At 41.2% G+C, this 15,805-nt stretch overlaps 1 long non-coding RNA gene across 1 annotated transcript in view; it reads left to right on the forward strand.

Annotated features, from left to right (window-relative positions):
* Positions 1–840: 840 nt before the first annotated feature.
* LOC308593366 overlaps positions 841–15,805 on the forward strand; it is a 30,330-nt gene continuing 15,365 nt past the window's right edge. Inside the window, exons 1-2 of the long non-coding RNA XR_014010921.1 lie at positions 841–972; positions 4,488–4,562. This is a non-coding gene — a long non-coding RNA (uncharacterized lncRNA). The remainder of the gene's footprint in view (positions 973–4,487; positions 4,563–15,805) is intronic.

Consider the following 15,805-nt stretch of genomic DNA (forward strand, 5'->3'; position numbering starts at 1 on the left):
GAGATATAGTAGCCTTTAAATTTCTACTTTAAGGCAGTAAAGCTACCACCAGTGAGTCTCTGAAGTTCGATAACAAGGGAAAATATCAAGCAAACAGCTACTACAAGGAATGTTACATTAAAACAGCAACTTGTATGTCTGTCCTTCAAATGATCCTAGCTGCCTCTTTTGGTCTTCGATTTTAGAGAGCTGTTGCAGTTCTGTGCACTTCTATTAAATATCTTATTTCCACATGTTATTCATTCAGCAGTGACCTTTGTAATAAACCTCTTAAAATGAGAAATGTATCTCATATTGAAATTACAGAGCTGTTATTCGTAACACTTCATTTCTTGTGCTGAGGGACTTTTAAAGGGGCAAAGCACTGTTCAGATAGTCAGATAAGGCAGGGAGGACAAGGCTTTGAGGGGGGGGGGATAGTAATTCAGGGACAGACTTTCCCTGAGGGTAGAAAAATGACTGTTTATCTTTATTCCACAATTTGGGTATTTGATGTTTTGATTTCATGGATAAAACCCCCCACATTAATCCAAAGAAAGAGAGGTTTGTTATAAGGATATGTGTCATTTTATTCCAAATGGCAGTTAATTTTTTAAGTGATGCCTCTGTGCAATAAATTAATATGACTGATTTAACAGATTTGCCTTGTCGCTTCAAAATCTATGTTGACATATCTATCTATTACCTTGATATTCCCCTTTTTGAAAAGGGGCACAAGATAGGGTACCCACTCCTATTTTATTCTTGCAACAACCCTTTGAGGTCATTTAGGGTGACAGTTGGTAACTTAACTAAGGCCAGCCAGTGAGTTCCATGATTGTATGTGTGACTTTGAAAGCTTAGTCGGACATGATAACTAAGCATTACACCACACTGACTCTAAACTTCTTTCATGGTTGAACAGCATGTTTTTGAAGATATCAAAGGCATATTCTGACTTGTTTAAAAGAAAATGGCACATTCCAAGCCTTGGTGGGACTTTTTGATAAGGACAGGATCACTTCAGAAAGGAACAGACTACAATTCCCTTTTTCCTGATTGTCCTAAAGCTCATATGCTGCAATGTTCCAAAGCAGCTTCTCAGTCCTCAGACAGATTTTGAAGCAGGCTCCTCATTGGCCCGTTCAATTTTGATGTTTTGGCGACAATTCCACCCTGTAGTGCAGCTGGCCAGAATCTCATTGGATGGCCAAGCTTGTGATTCATGGCTGCCAGGGATGGAGTCGGACTGCAAGGGGCCGCAAACTCTGCCCACCCAGAAAGGCGCAAGCGGCCATTGCATCATCAACAATCCTGGAGTTGCATCCAATGTTCATCATACTAACGGACCTAAGCTAATGCTGTCCATTAAACTCTCACTTTTGGTGAATTCTATTTACATAAGGGTCACAAACTGAGGCTGTCATGAAGCCACATTTGATTTCCTGAGGTATCTGGCTTGATTAATGCCACAGCTCATATCCCTAGCTCAACCAGTTGTAGAAGGGAAATACAGTGGTACCTCAGGTTACATCCGCTTCAGGTTACAGACTCTGCTAACCCAGAAATATTACCTCGGGTTAAGAACTTTGCTTCAGGATGAGAACAGAAATCATGCTCTGGTGGCGCAGCAGCAGCAGGAGACCCCATTAGCTAAAGTGGTGCTTCAGGTTAAGAACAGTTTCAGGTTAAGAACGGACCTCCGGAACGAATTAAGTACTTAACCCAAGGTACCACTGTATAGGAAATATGAGTATATTTAAGGCAGGAGAGGCTGAGCCAGTTCATACAGGAACTGAGCAGGAAGAGCAAACAGTCTCTCTGTGGATTTTTGAGGGGATATTACTGTGACCTTTCATGGACACTACTTAGCATCATATGGGTGGCTCCTGTGTTATATTATTCACCAGAATCTTCTACCTAGCAAATATGCATAGAATCCATGTAATAGCTTTCCATGTTTATCAGACACAGAAGCTATTCACAACAGATATCAAGCCCTCTTCCCTGATCAACTTTCTTGGCTTTTTCCTATATTTGTAGAAAGGGTTGGCATAAGAATGGTATGGCATGAGTGAAAAACATTATTCTAAAAATGTTTCTAAAGGTCCCTTCATATGAACCTGCATCTAGCCTCATCTGTTAGATGACATTTCGGGGGAAATGTATTTTTCTCTCCAAGGCTTTCCTGTGTGAAACAATGAGAGCATCTTCTCTACTGGGAGCCTCACATTTACATGTTACTGCATTCTCCATTGCAAGGGGCTTTGGAGAATCATTATATTGATATTTCTCCTTCACAGTCATAGTGTGCAAAGCACTCTTCACCAGTTGATCAAACGCTAAACCATTGTCCAGAAACTGCTAGAAGTAAAAAATTGGGAATAAAATTACAGCTTCAATTTCTTGGCCATATTTTCATTTATTATAAAGGGCAAATGACCTGACCTCTTGAGATTGCATTTTTTTATGATAAAATTGGGACAGTTCTTTTCTCACATAACGATTTGGTGAGTGCCTAATACAATGAATATCTTCAAGCACATTTATCATCTATCTGAGATTTGAACCCCTTTCCAGTTGCACTCTTAGCAAACTGTAGATTATCTGGCAGTTAAAATCCTCAACAAGTTACGGATACTTTTATTCTCATGAACACCTGACTCCATATTCTCCTGCTTACAAAAGGTGAATATTCTGTTAGCAAGCTGGGTGAGAAAATGTCAGTTTTATCATTTTTATTCAGAACACCTCTCCTTTTATTTATGAACACTTTCTTCTGAAGTCATTTGTGGACTTTACTGCCTGTACAAGATGTTGGGTTGTTTTAAGATGACTCTGTAAAAACAGCATAATTGGGTTCCTTGTTTATCGCCATGCAAACGCTTTAGCACAAAATATGCTCTGGTTTCGGGGGGGGGGGGGAGAGAAAGAATAAGCCCTTGTGTAGAATTTAGAGGATTTCAACTAGCTCACCAGGCCTTGTCTTGCATGTTGTGTGGCAAGGCCCATAGCTCAGTAATACATGCTTCGCAAACATATGGTCCTGAGCTGTATCGCTAGTTCAAAGCATCTTAGCTAGTCAGGATGGTAAAAAATCTCCTCCTTGAATCTTGAGCAACTGCTGCCACTAATGGTACATGGTAAATAGGCTAATGGCTGGTTATTTACCTATATCTATAGATATGAACTTGCATGGCATAAACTTCAAGATCCTTTTCAAGCTCTCCTAACTGTAAATCCACTTCCTTTTGGAATAGTGAGCACACCAAACAGTGTGTGTACTGGTTCAATTAATTTACAATGGAAATAATAGGTAAGGGGTAAAAGTAAAGAACCTCTGGACGGTTAGGTACAGTCAAATTCGACTATGGGGTGCAGTGCTCATCTCAGGCCAAGGGAACCGGCGTTTGTCCACAGACAGCTTTTCCGGGTCATGCGGCCAGCAAGACTAAACTGCTTCTGGTGCACGGAACACCATGATGAATGCCATAGCGCATGGAAACACTATTTGCGTTCCTACCTATTTATCTACTCATGTTGGTATGCTTTCCTGCCAACTGCCAGGTTGGCATGAGCTGGGACAAAACAACAGGATCTCACCTCTTCACAAGGATTTGAACTGCCAACCTTACAATCAGCAAGCCCAAGAGGCTTGGTGGTTTAGACCACGGAGCCACCTGTGTCCTAATGTGGAAATAATAGTGACAACAGTACCACTTCCTTACCCTATTTTGTTTTTGGGAAGATAAAACACATTCCACCAACCAAGCCCAAACATTTTTCTATAATCTCCTGCAACATTCAATTGCATGAAATTTATATCCATACTAAATGCTTGAGGCAAAATTGCAATAGGGATGATTCAGGTGAGATTTTCACATGCCTGAGTCAGACCTCATGGGTTCTCTAAAGTCCTGAGTCACTCTTTGGACTTGGGTGTCATTTGAAATGAAGGGATCGCTGCATTTTTCTTTTTTAAAAAAGCAAAGCCAAGTTGACTCGGAAAACATTCTGATCTGAGCATCATGGACATGGAGGTGTAGGGGCAGTTTTCATTTTGATGGACAGGTCTAGGTTTTAATCAAACTGAATTATTTTCCCAGAACACTTCAATGGCTGTGAATTGGGGAAGGGATTTTGCAGTAACCTTGTTTAGCATATGTCCATTCTTCCTTTTTGAGTTCTGTCTGGGAAAGAATGGTGTTTAGAAGACCAGTGGGCTATTGTCTTGTTTCCAAACAATTGAAACCAGTACTTTAGTCTACTTGTCTCAGTTCAGCTGTTTTTGTCACCTCCCTAACCCTATTTGGATGTCATTGTTATTAGTGTGAATCAGCTTTCCTATACTTTCCTCTTTTCTTGGCTGAGTGGTAGGGCATTTTATCCAATTTAGTTGTTTCTTAGAAAACAGAAAGATATTATTTGAATAAAAATAATCTGAGATAAGAATAAACATTAATGATTCATTATTCAATTTGTTTGTCTTCTCTTATTTTTCCCCTTAGGTTTGTGTAGCCTTTTAAGAGTCCTAACTACTGTGTGTTTATTAAAATGAATGGAAAGAGTGCTACAGCATTGTGGTAAGTGGTTTTTTTTTGGGGGGGTGAGTATTTTTAAAAGTGGGGAGAGGGCTTTTTCTAGAAGTATTTTAAATCAAATTTCAGAAATCCAGTATAACTAGGGCTAAATTTGAACCATGTCTGAATGTCCTTCAACAAATCATTGTTTATTTTACATTTTTACCTGAAAATAATATAATTTGTAGTTAGGAGAGGCAAGAATTATACAACTCTTTTGCTTAGTGAATCTGTTAATGTTCTCCACTGTGCTGGAGACATGGGACACACTGGCCTGGTGATGTTGCCACATTGCAGCCTGGCCAATGAAGGTTAGACATGTCCACCCTAATTTAAGGCAATGAGGCCTCATCAAATTTCCTGTAGCAGCAGCCTGACCACTTAACTGAAAGACTCTTTTTTTGCCTATCTGCTTTTCTGGGTATTAAGGACTCATTGATTGCTACATTTGCATCAAACCATGTACAGATCTCAACTGGCAGGTGCAGTGGAGTTGGGAGTAAATAAAAGCAGATGGGACTTTACTAAAAATGAATAATTATAATAATAAAAACCTATGCTGTAGGAAAGCTTATCCTAAGCAACCTTGTCACACTATAGAATCTTGGAGTCCTGAAATAGCATCAAACAGGCTTAAAGCTAATGACACTCCCTCTTCTTTTACAATTAACCTTGACTAGGTCCCATCACCTCCTGGCAAATAGCAGGGGAAGAAATGGAGGCAGTGAGACATTTTACTTTCTTGGGCTCCATGATCACCGCAGATGGTGACAGCAGCCACGAAATTAAAAGACGCCTGCTTCTTGGGAGAAAAGCAATGACAAACCTAGACAGCATCTTAAAAAGCAGAGACATCACCTTGCCAACAAAGGTCCGTATAGTAAAAGCTATGGTTTTCCCAGTAGTGATGTATGGAAGTGAGAGCTGGACCATAAAGAAGGCTGATCACCAAAGAATTGATGCTTTTGAATTATGGTGCTGGAGGAGACTCTTGAGAGTCCCAGGGACCGCAAGAAGATCAAACCTATCCATTCTGAAGGAAATCAGCCCTGAGTGCTCATTGGAAGGACAGATCATGAAGCTGAGACTCCAATACTTTGGCCACCTCATGAGAAGAGAAGACTCCCTGGAAAAGACCCTGATGTTGGGAAAGATGGAGGGCACAAGGAGAAGGAGACAACAGAGGACGAGATGGTTGGACAGTGTTCTCGAAGCTACCAGCATGAGTTTGACTAAACTGCGGGAGGCAGTGGAAGACAGGAGTGCCTGGCGTGCTCTGGTCCATGGGGTCACGAAGAGTCAGACACGACAACAACATAATATCAGTCTTTTTTTGCCCTAGTCATTCCTAGAGGAGTTCTCACCAGCCTCAGCTAATTTCATATAGTAGGTACCATCCCTTTCAGCTTCTCTCACCCCAAGGAGAGTTGCTGAAAATGAGGGTTTGTAACTCTAATCTTGGGAGCAAGTAGGATAATTATTTAGCCTTAACTAGTTTAGTTGCAGATATGTAAGAATATAAAGATAAGATGGTTAAACCCACCAAGTTATTTCTGTCTCCATTCATGCGGTGTAGGGTCAATGAGAATTTATCATATTTAACTAGTGGTTTTATTCTCACTTGTTTGAAATAATCTCACTGCTTGTTTTATTGCCTGAAAGCTATCTTTTTGAAACATTGACCTATTTATAAATCAAATAATGCTACAAGCACTGAGATTATCCAATACACGTTCCTGCAGAAACCACTTATTTCACTGCAGCTAGGAGCATCTTATTATAGAGTTGGAAAAAAGAATACTCAGCATTTAACAAGCCTTATAAAATTAAATAAGTCCTTATGGGCATGTAATAATTGCACCATATATATTATTTGCTCATATTCTTACAGTATTTTTGCATATAAAAGTTTAATCAACGAATGTGCTTAATATTATTTTATTACTAGCAATTAACCAAAACAATCAATTTTAGAGAAGTGTCTACAATACTTTATGCTGAATTCTAATTAAACAGTTACAGTTCCATTGCATAACTTTATGAGGCTATAATTTTGTTCCTAAGAAGATAAACTATGAATACAGAGGATAAACAGACCATCCTCATGAGTGTTTTTAAAAGCTGACATCCTATAAAACAGTGAAGATAAACCTCCATCTTTTCTTTCTTTCTTTCTTTCTTTCTTTCTTTCTTTCTTTCTTTCTTTCTTTCTTTCTTCTCTCTCTCTCTCTCTCTCTCTCTCACACACACACACACACACACACATAGGCGCCGACTCCATGGGGCTTGAGGGGGCTCGAGCCCCCTCAAAAAATTTTTTTGGGGGGCTCAGCCCCCCCAATAATCTCGGGCGGGCGCCCTTTCAGCAGAGCGCCGCCGCCGTCCCCCGCCTCCTCCTCACCTGCTCCTTCGCCAGCCAGCCAGCCGCGCGCCCTAATCGGAGGCACTGCCGGAAATCCCGCGAGAACAGGGGAATCCCGACTGGCCACACCTCCCAGCCAGCCAATCGGCTGGCTGGGGGGGCGTGGCTTGCCCCATTTAGGGCTGGAGCCACTTTATTTGCATATTCATGAGCTTATTTATTATTCATGAGCTTTCCCGGGCCCCCCCAATATTTTTTCTAAGTCCGCGTCCCTGCACACACACACACACACACACACCATCCATTTTATGTTGTTGCACACTGAAAGTATTGAGTTGTCTATTGTTTCCTCACTTGTCAACTGGCCAATGCAATCTTGCAGAACAGCAAAGTGTGACACAGCCCTTGCCATTTGCGCAGTAGAATTACCATGGAACCAAATTTATTTGAAAATCCAAAACCAGCAGCAGATCATTTTAATAATCAGCCTTTTGCATAAGAGGCAGTGCAAGTCACTTCATTTGAGGATGATGTTTGCTTAAACACAGAGAGAAAATAAATGCAGATTATAATAAATGTCAAGGCCAATTCTTGGAATCAAACTGAGGATGAGGCCTGAATGGATCTGTGAAGAGTTCAGCATGTGGTAAAGTGGTGATGAAATAGATTTACCACTGCTGAAATGCCCTCCTCTCCATTACTGCTAAAGGTACATAAGGCAACTTTAAGTGTCACAAGGCTTCGCCAACATCTCATGAAATGCCACCGCAGGCTTGGTGACATCACATGAGAATTTGGCTTTTCTGCCCATGACATTTTGCTACCTGAAGCTGATCTCAAATGGCACTACACATACAGGAGAACACTTTACAAGCCTTCCTGCGCCACACAGATATCAATTTCTGCCTTAGGGAGCAATCATATGCTGAAGAAGCTGGCATAAAGCACAGAGGTGTTCAGTTAATGTTACACCAGATCCAAATGCCATCCAGCAGCAGGGTAGCTGCTGTTGCTCTGTCTAAGCCTAACAGAGGGCAAACAAGCCTTTAAAATAGTGTGCTAAGTTTCCAGTACACATAACTGAACTTAGGATCCAGCCTAAGTCTTCTTTTGTTTCACCCCCATCACATCCACTTTGGGGTTTTTTTTTGCACCAACCTGAAGTCAGCCTGTCTCTGCTCAACTGGTTAAGCCCTGACTCAGTAAGTTACATAAGTGTATCTTCAGCTGTGCCAGGGTTTGGAGTTTAATGAGCTGGGAATCAGCAAGCTGAACTGGAGATCCAATGTATCCTAAGCTGCCCAGATCTCACCCACTAAATTGACCACCACCATTCCATGGGGCTGCCTGAAGTTGCTTCATCCCCCTGAGTGACAATGCTGACTCCAGTCTCACAAAGTACGTTTAGTGGACTTTATTCATAATCAAATGTGCACAGGTATGCTTCTAATTTGAGCAATGAAGGTTGCCCAGTAAAAGGTTGTAACCTCACATACTTTGCCTCATTTCTAAACCCATTTAACTGAATTCAGTGGAACAGACTTCCATGAGAGTATTCTTAATAACTCAGCTTTCATCAGAAAGTGTCACTTTAATCTGAGCTGTGAAGAAAACTGGAATCTATGAAAGGTGACAATGACAGAATTCTTCTGGGCTTTAGACTGAGCGCTTTTAACTAGATATATAATAATATTCTAAATTTTGTACCATGTGCATTTCCCCCTAGAATATGACTGGTGATAGCATTATTACTTTTCTCCAGTGGGCACTTTGGAAAGCAGAGCATGTTAGTCAGTACATGTTTACATCAAAAATAGGGTGACAAATATTTATATGATACAACATCAGTGCAATCATAGTTCATCAATCATAACCAATGAGGTTTGGATCTGGACTTCAAAATGATAGTGATATGAATCCTGCTGGGGAACCTTCTTAAATTCACCAGATTATAAAGCCATTTGATTCCACAGTCTATTGATATCTTCTATGGTATACTATTTGGTGTAAATGGATTGCACCACACTGAAGTGGGGAAAATGAGACATTTCTAAGAGAAGGAAGGCTCAATCTTCTTAGAGTTTGATTTATACAGGTTGGCCACCTGTATAATCTTATACATATACATATGTGCATATATATATGTGTGTGTGTGTGTGTATATATATATATATATATATATATATATATATATATATATATATATATTTGCTTTCGTAGATTTTCACGGGTACAGGAATGCAGGTTTTGGTGTCTTCGGGTGTCTTCCCGTGTAAGAGTTGGGGTGTCTAGGCGACGTTTCGACGAGGTCTCACTCGTCATCTTCAGGCTGGTGCTTTCGGCTTCTTGTTACTAGAACAGAGCGGGATCTCAGTGTTTGAGTTCCTATAAATACTGTTGAGGGGGTGTGGTGTATAGCCTCCAACGTTCTGGGCAGAGAGGGAGTTCCCAGGTTAGTGTGCCTTTTCTTCTTTTGTTCCTTAATTACTTGAGGGATATCTTGAGTGATTTCTTGAGTGATATTCTGAGTACCACTTAGGAGGGTCATTAGGTGTGGATTAGTTGCTAAAGCTTTCGTGTCTTGACCTCTTGAGCTTGTGAAGAGTTTTTCTGAGAAGATGGCTGTACTGCACTTAGTTGTGCTCTGGCTTGGCTTCGTGTATAGGGGCGAGCTGTGGTTTTGTGCCCTGTGCCAGCCAGATCTGTGTAGGGATTGCAGGGGGGTGCAGCATCCGGAGGTGCCACTATGGTTTGGCTACTGGATGGTGTCTGTACTTTATCTGTGGAGAGGGTCTGGGTTTGGGTCTGGTGTGGTTGATTGGAGATGGCGTTCTGTGTGTCTCTGGTTCTGGTGTCGGTTTTTGTGGGGAGGGCTAATTTCCAGATGTCTGGCAGGCGGGACGTGTCGTCACGCTTGTTCATGTTGTGAGGGTGTTTCTCTATCTCGATGGCTTCCATGATTATTCTCTTGTGGTGATGTTCCATGTTAAAGAGCAATTTGGAATCTGCAAAATTAATTTCGTGTCCTGTTTCTTTCATGTGTTGGTAAAGAGAGGAAGTTTTTTCTTCTTTTTTGACGGCATTCTTGTGTTCTGCGATACGTGCATTTATTCGTCTGTTTGTTTGTCCAATGTACGTGGCTGGGCAGACTTTGCAGGGTATTTCATAGACCCCTTGGTTTTCTAACTGGATTTTATCTTTTGGGTTTCTGAGGATATTGGCTATTTTTTGGTTGGTGCAAAAGGCTGTTTTGATATTGTGTTTATGGAGGATTTTGCTAATTTTATCTGTAGTGCCCTTGATATAAGGAAGGAGGGCCATGCCATTGTTTTCTTCTGTGTCTTGGTTTTTGGGGGGTGTTTCTTTTTGAATTAGCTTCGTAACCCTGTTTTGTTGGTATCCGTTGGCGATTAACACATTTGAGAGATTCTGTAACTCAGTTGTCAAGTGGTCTTTGTCAGCCAGACACCAGAACCAGAGACACACAGAACGCCATCTCCAATCAACCACACCAGACCCAAACCCAGACCCTCTCCACAGATAAAGTACAGACACCATCCAGTAGCCAAACCATAGTGGCACCTCCGGATGCTGCACCCCCCTGCAATCCCTACACAGATCTGGCTGGCACAGGGCACAAAACCACAGCTCGCCCCTATACACGAAGCCAAGCCAGAGCACAACTAAGTGCAGTACAGCCATCTTCTCAGAAAAACTCTTCACAAGCTCAAGAGGTCAAGACACGAAAGCTTTAGCAACTAATCCACACCTAATGACCCTCCTAAGTGGTACTCAGAATATCACTCAAGAAATCACTCAAGATATCCCTCAAGTAATTAAGGAACAAAAGAAGAAAAGGCACACTAACCTGGGAACTCCCTCTCTGCCCAGAACGTTGGAGGCTATACACCACACCCCCTCAACAGTATTTATAGGAACTCAAACACTGAGATCCCGCTCTGTTCTAGTAACAAGAAGCCGAAAGCACCAGCCTGAAGATGACGAGTGAGACCTCGTCGAAACGTCGCCTAGACACCCCAACTCTTACACGGGAAGACACCCGAAGACACCAAAACCTGCATATATATATATATATATATATATATATATATATATATATATATATATATAAATGGGAAAAGATCAATTTCTGCTTGCAGCTTTAAATTTTCATTGGTTCTCTTTTCCATTATGCTGTTGAATTCAGCAATGAGAAATTCTAAAATTAAGAATTAATTCCCCCGATGGAAAAAGCACACATGCTTTTCGGTCATGCCTATGGCTTGCATGCTTCTTTTGGAGAGATTGGATAGTGATGATGAAAATTGTATAGGATGCAGCATAAGTCCATTCCTTCCCTATGCTGCCCACATTTCCGCCCCATTTCAGCCGGTCTTCTGTACATCCTTGCTGCGTAATAGCTCCACTGGCAGAATCTCCACTGGTGTATTTGTCATGCTAGTGTGTCAGGGGCAGGCAGCAGTGGGAAGGGGCCAGTGATTTATGGGGTTCTGAGGTGGGAAAAGAGAAAGAGGCTGGGCAGTCAGAGACAGGAGAAGACAACTAGGTGCAGAAGAGCTGCAGGAAGGTACAGAGGTGGAAGAGACAGTCCCTCACAGTTTCCAATGGTGAGAAGGGGCTTAAAGCAACAGGAGTAGCTGGAGCTGACACAGGAAAAGTTGCTGGTGGCTTGAACACACTGCGTCAGAAGAGGGGGTTTAAATGTGCTGATGGAGGCATGGTCATGCTGTTGCTCCAACTGTTGAGTCGGAGAATACTGCAGAAGGAGATGCCTAGCTATTTTGCAGGAGCAGTGCATGTGACTCTTGCACCTTAGGAGCTGATGTCATTGCCAATAAAGAACTAAGATTTTAATTGCATGTCCTCCTTGGGGGGCTGGGTATCTTTGGGGTATAGGGATCTATATTGCACTGTAGTTTGTTTTTTTCTTAAACTGATTGAATAAAGTCGATATTGCGGAAAAACCTGAAGTTTCTTGCCACTAATTTCCAAAGGAGGAAGAGTTAACCACTGCTTCATGTCTTTGCTGTATAATTCTCTTTGATGTATTACATAAAGAAAAATCATATTACTTTACTTTTATGACTTTGAATATATGGAAGATAATTGGCACCCCTAATTGTCTGTGTACTCCAATCTTATCTTCAGATTTGACATGTTAAATGGTACAAAGCTCAATTCAGAAGCTTATCTTGATATTTATGACTAATGGCATTTTCAGTGAACAAAAAAAGAGAGAGAGACACTCCTGCTTCTATCCTTTGCTGAAACATACAAATAGCATAATGCAGAAACAGAAGAATCTGAAGTGTTCTGTAGATGAAGTGAAATTTAACTTGTTTTTAAAACACTCAAAAATGCCTGACTTCTTCCTGATCCTCTCTCTCTCTCTCTTTTCAGACTGTATATAAACATGGAAAGAGCAGTTTTAAATAGAAGCAACATATGTCCAAATGACAGTTTTATTCATAAACACTTCAGTCACTGGCTGAAAAACTCAGGAAAATGCATTGGGGGAGAAGTCTCCCTGAATTCCATGGCAGTGGTTTACAGAGTCAGTCCATGTTGCTACTCTACCTTCTTTCTGTCCAGACTGTGAAGAGAAATCTGTGGCCAACTGAAAATAAACCTCTGATCACTAGCGAGCAAACAAATATTAAATATAGCTGAGGGCAAAAATCAACCCTTTGCTTACGTTCTTCTTTCAGGATGCTTTTATCCTCTTTTTTCTCCAACTGGAGGAAACGTGATTAAAAGACGAGATACCGAAAAAGAATGCATAACACAATGAGGGAACGGATAAACCATGGAAAGCTGAACACTGAGATGAACTTTAAAGATTCTTACATCCTTCCCCTCCCCTCCCCAATTATAGTCATCTTAAGTGTTCTTGGCAATCTCTAAAGATAAGAAACATGACCTACTCAGTGTAATGCTGGTTTTTGAGGTGAAAATTGTTGCTTTTATGTGCTGATCTATTTAATTAACGTTCCTGGATTATACAATGACAAGCAGGCTGCTGATCCTTTAGAAATTCAAATGAGTAATATGAGCAAAAATAGCACACCTGACTCAGAAAAAACACGCACCCAAGCTGTTTTACATACCATCCAAGCCCAAACAGTCCTTGAAAAGCTGGCAGTTTCAGATATCAGATATTTTGGTAGACTATTAGGCAGGATAAAGAATGGCATAATAATGCTAAGAACATGAATCATGGACACAGCTCCAGTGCTCCCTTCAACAAGGATCTTTCAAAATCTAGAATTAAGTAATTTAGTTCAGTGAAAAAATCAGCACAGTTTTAGGCAATAATGCCATTTCTTAAATTAAGGGGATAGTTTTCTTACAGAAAGATCACAACCAAGAATGGTGCACTCCTGCATATTTTTACAAGGTGTGTGTGTGTGTGTGTGTGTGTGTGTGTTTCTAAACTAGATTCTAGTTATACTAAGGTCTCAATGAACTCAATTAGACTTAAGTTAGTGATGCAATTACTATGCTATTGAATGAACATTTTAGGTATTTTATACTACAGTCATACCCCATGTTGCGTTAGTTTCATGTTGTGTCTTTTTGGCTTGCAAACACGTGTATACTTCCAGGTTTCGCCACATGTGTGTGCTCAGAAGCCTCTAATGGGAAAGCTGGTTATGCAAATTAACTTAAGGAGATCAGAATCTTATTCTTATTTTAAAAAGAGAGAGTTAAAATGCTATAGATTTATTATCCTATATACCACAACCAGACTCATTATCTGAATGAAGATACTTATATAGCCAAAATGTCACCACACACACATGGAAAGGAATCAGCAGGCTTTCGTGAAGCTTGAAGTTAGCAGAACAAAATAAAAATAAAGATGAAACATCCAAACTGCACAATGACGCCTGAGCATGTTCAGTGCTCATGGAATGTTGACTGTTTTTGGAGGAGTGGTGGTGGAATGGAGAATTCTTGAAAGGGGTATGGCTGAGTGGCTGGCACAACTAGCTTTCAACACTCCATTCAGTAACATTTTGTTATAGGTCCCACTTGTAGCTGGGAAACATGCATCCATGCTGAACTTTTTCAAAATCAATATATCATTATATATGGCTCTGCTATTTTCTGTGAACTTTCACATTCTTATCTGCACACCACTTAAACCGACAGGAAACTATCCTGGAAAGTTTAGATTATGCTATGGTACCTTGATTTCTCCCACACTAGCATTTAGAAGAATCACATTTGCAAGAGTCCTGTGTATTTTAATGTACATTTAAAAGGAGAAAGCAGGAGAGAGAGAGAGAGAGAGAGAGAGAGAGAGAGAGAGAGCACAAACACAGAAGGAACATTCTTCCTAAAGCAGTACATTTCTTTACAAACACAAACAGAAATCTTGGCCAAAGTTGTCATCATTGCTTAGTGTGTCTGTTTAAAGTTTGCGAGGAGTTAGACAGATTCTGTATGATAAGTAAGTTTCCCACTTTGCTAACTCCTTAACCTAGAAAACAATAAGGAAGAAAGCTTTGACAGTTTTTTGGGGGCAAGGCAACTTGCTTTATTGGGGTCATTGCATTCCTTCTGTCTACAACTGTGATGCCCAATTCAAGGAAACAGTAAATTGTTCTCTTGGGAAAACGACTTTTAAGTATATATAGATATGGGAGAAGATGGGGAGAGGTGAGGAAGAATTTTTATTATTTGTTTCAAGGACTGGTAGGTGCGAGACCTGTCAGAATGATATGGAGCCAACCTACATGTACTGAATTAATTTCCAGTGCTCTGTTGTTCTTAGCTGTTTTTGCTTGATAAGTCAACTTGCCCTGCAGTATTTCTTTTTCATTTAATTTTATTATTTCCCAGTTTAAAATATTACCTATAATTTGCGCTTTTTTCTCATTAGGTCAGAACCAAGTTACTGAACAATGTTCTTAGTCAATGAGCATGTGCAAACCTGGGGAATTGCCCTTTAGTTCCAGAGGGGAGTGACACATGCTCAGTGTGGTGTTTCTGTTGCCATTGTTTACAGGGCAACAGAAACCAAGAGGTGAGGGCAGGGCTGGCCCAAGACCTTTTGGCACCTGAGGTAAACCACAAAATGCTTCCACCAGGGAAGGAGGAGTGAATGAAGATCTATACAGGTGGTACCTCTGGATGCAAACGGGATCCGGAGCATCCTGAGCAGAACGCAACCCACACATGCGCGGGTCGTGATTAGCCACTTCTGCGCATGCGCGTGATCTCATTTGAGTGTCTGCGCATGCGCGAGCGGTGAAACCCGGAAGTAACCCATTCCAGTCATACCTTGGATCTCAAATGCCTTGACTCCCAAACAAATCTGCTCCTGAAAGATCGAAACCTGGAAGTGAATGTTCTGGTTTTCGAACATTCTTTTGGAAGCCGAACGTCCAATGGGGCTTCTAGAGGCTTCCGATTCAGAAGCCACACTTTGGTTTCCGAATGTTTTGCAAGTCAAACAGACGTCTGGAACAGATTCCGTTTGACTTCCAGTGTACGACTGTTTAGGGAACAGGGGGTGGGTGTCAAATCAACCTTACCCGACAACTGAAGTGGGAATTAAAATATTGTTGCTTTTAATTTTAACACAGGGGAGGTCACACTCTGAATCATGCTGGGCAGGCACAGAACCCAGGAGAAGGCAACTTCTGCCATTTCCTCGCTAGGGGTAGGATGTTGTAGAGGAGGCATGGGGAGACAGCCAAGGAGATGGCAGATCCAACTTCCAAGGAGCGCACCACAGCCACTGCTTTCACCATAGCAGCAGCAGCAGTGGGTGATGTATTTGTTGGAGGCAGCTGTCCCCAGGGTGGTCACCTCACCTTGACACATGGATGGATCAGCCCTGGTTGAGACTCAT

This window comes from Podarcis bocagei, assembly GCF_964188305.1.
Source record: "Podarcis bocagei genome assembly, chromosome: 8".
NCBI classification, from domain to species: Eukaryota; Metazoa; Chordata; class Lepidosauria; order Squamata; family Lacertidae; genus Podarcis; species Podarcis bocagei.